This window comes from Babylonia areolata, chromosome 18 (assembly GCF_041734735.1).
Source record: "Babylonia areolata isolate BAREFJ2019XMU chromosome 18, ASM4173473v1, whole genome shotgun sequence".
Lineage (NCBI taxonomy): Eukaryota > Metazoa > Mollusca > Gastropoda > Neogastropoda > Buccinidae > Babylonia > Babylonia areolata.
The window spans coordinates 40730083-40732582 of NC_134893.1; the positions used below are offsets into that span (position 1 = coordinate 40730083).

The 2500-nt window shown below is 46.9% G+C and overlaps 1 protein-coding gene across 1 annotated transcript in view; it reads left to right on the forward strand.

The window, feature by feature from the left end:
- The window catches only part of LOC143292238 (glutamate receptor ionotropic, NMDA 2B-like), a 175605-nt gene that overhangs the window by 85106 nt on the left and 87999 nt on the right, over positions 1 to 2500 (forward strand). The window lies entirely within an intron of this gene.

A 2500-nucleotide genomic window follows, 5' to 3' on the forward strand; every position in this document is an offset into this window, starting at 1 on the left:
CTCTTTCTCTCTGTCTCTATTTTTCTCTGCACCCCTTCCTCTCTGTCTCTGTCCTGTCTCTCTTTCTGTCTCTATCTTTCTCTGTATCCCTTCCTCACCGTCCTCCGTCTCTCTTTCTCTCTGTCTCTATCTTTCTCTATCCCTTCCTTTCTGTCTCTGTCCTCGTCTCTCTTTCTCTGTATCCCTCCCTCACTGTCTCTGTCCTCTTCTCTCTTTCTCTCTGTCTCTATATTTCTCTGTATCTCTTCCTTTCTGTCTGTCCTCGTCTCTCTTTCTCTGTATCCCTTTCTCACTGTCTCTGTCCCTCTGTCTCTCTGTCTCTATCTTTCTCTGTATCCCTTCTCTACTGTCTCTGTCCTCTGTCTCTCTTTCTCTCTGTCTCTATCTTTCTCTGTATCCCTTCCTTTCTGTCTCTGTCCCTCGTCTCTCTCTTTCTCTCTGTCTCTATCTTTCTCTGTATCCCTTCCTTTCTGTCTCTGTCCTCGTCTCTCTTTCTCTCTGTCTCTATCTTTCTCTGTATCCCTTCCTTTCTGTCTCTGTCCCTCTGTCTCTCTTTCTCTCTGTCTCTATCTTTCTCTGTATCCCTTCCTTTCTGTCTCTGTCCTCGTCTCTCTTTCTCTCTGTCTCTATCTTTCTCTGTATCCCTTCCTTTCTGTCTCTGTCCTGTCCTCGTCTCTCTTTCTCTGTGTCTCTATCTTTCTCTGTATCCCTTCCTTTCTGTCTCTGTCCTCGTCTCTCTTTCTCTCTGTCTCTATCTTTCTCTGTATCCCTTCCTTTCTGTCTCTGTCCTCGTCTCTCTTTCTCTCTGTCTCTATCTTTCTCTGTATCCCTTCCTTTCTGTCTCTGTCCTCGTCTCTCTTTCTCTCTGTCTCTATCTTTCTCTGTATCCCTTCCTCACCGTCCTCCGTCTCTCTTTCTCTCTGTCTCTATCTTTCTCTATCCCTTCCTTTCTGTCTCTGTCCTCGTCTCTCTTTCTCTGTATCCCTCCCTCACTGTCTCTGTCCTCTTCTCTCTTTCTCTCTGTCTCTATATTTCTCTGTATCTCTTCCTTTCTGTCTGTCCTCGTCTCTCTTTCTCTGTATCCCTTTCTCACTGTCTCTGTCCCTCTGTCTCTCTTTCTCTCTATCTTTCTCTGTATCCCTTCTCTACTGTCTCTGTCCTCGTCTCGCTTTCTCTCTGTCTCTATCTTTCTTTCGTTCCGTTTCATTCTGTCCCAGTGTCTGTGTCTGTGTTCATTCCTGTCTGTCTGTCCGGCTCTGTGTATCTCTGTCTGTTTGTTTCTCTGTCGCTGCCTGTATGCCCCTCTATCTTCTCTATTTCCGTCTGTCTCTCCCTCTCTTATTCTCCTTCCCTCTCCCCCCACCCCCAAACACATTCCTATTTCCCCATTATTCTCCGAACGGCAGTTGTTCTGTTAATGTGTCCGAGCTGTGAATTTGGCTATTGCTTAAATAGACTGAATACAAATTGGGCACAAACTGTGTAAAAAGAAAAACAAAGAAAAAGATATCAATCCTACATTATAGCTTCCATTAGCAAATTGGGTATGTTCCAGAAACGCCCCTCTCCCCGCCTCCTCTTCCTCTGTGTGTGTGTGTGTGTGTGTGTGTGTGTGTGTGTGTGTGTGTGTGTGTGTGTGCGTGCGAGCATGTCTGTATGTGTGTGTGTGTGTGTGTGTGTGTGTGTGTGTGTGTGTGTGTGTGTGTGTGTGTTTCATATCTGCATTCTGCTCGCTTGCCCGCCTGACCTTGACGTCATGTTCCTGATATTTCTTGCTGACATGTGGGACATCTATTTACATGTGTGGCGTTTACATTACTAACTGGTGTATAGACTGGCATTTGTGTGTATGATATTAACTCGTGTCCGACTATATCGCCACCAGAAGAGCAGAGAAGGCAACAGCTGTCCCAACCATGCGGACAAGACTTTGATAATGGTGGAGAGTGTCTTGCCCAAGTTGCATCCCCGTTCTTTCGGCCAAGATCGCTTCTGGGACAGTCGTCGTTGGGATGGTCTCCAAAGGCCAACTGGTCCCCAAGGATAAGGGCCGTTGGAATTTTGCCCCCTGTAGTTACAGTCCTTCACGAAAGACTAAGCTGTAAATGAATTCCCATCGTAGGGGAGAAACCATCGATCACACAGCTCTCACTTTGCTGTTGGCCCCAGTAGATGTGCATCGTGACATAATTCGGTGTATTATGTGTCTGCAGACTTCGTTTGCATACGACGTGAGCGCAGACTGACGTACACATGTGTGACGTGTGCAGAGTGACATACGTGTTTCACGTGCGTGCAGACTGAGGTGTGTATGTTTGACGAATATGTATGACGTGTGCGAAGGGCGCAATAGCCGAGTGTTTAAAGCGTTGGACTTTCAATCTGAGGATCCCTGGATCGAATCTCGGTAACGGCGCCAGGTGGGTAAAGGGTGGAAATTTTCCCGATCTCCCAGGTCAACATATGTGCATACCTGCTTGTGCCTGAACTCCCTTCGTGT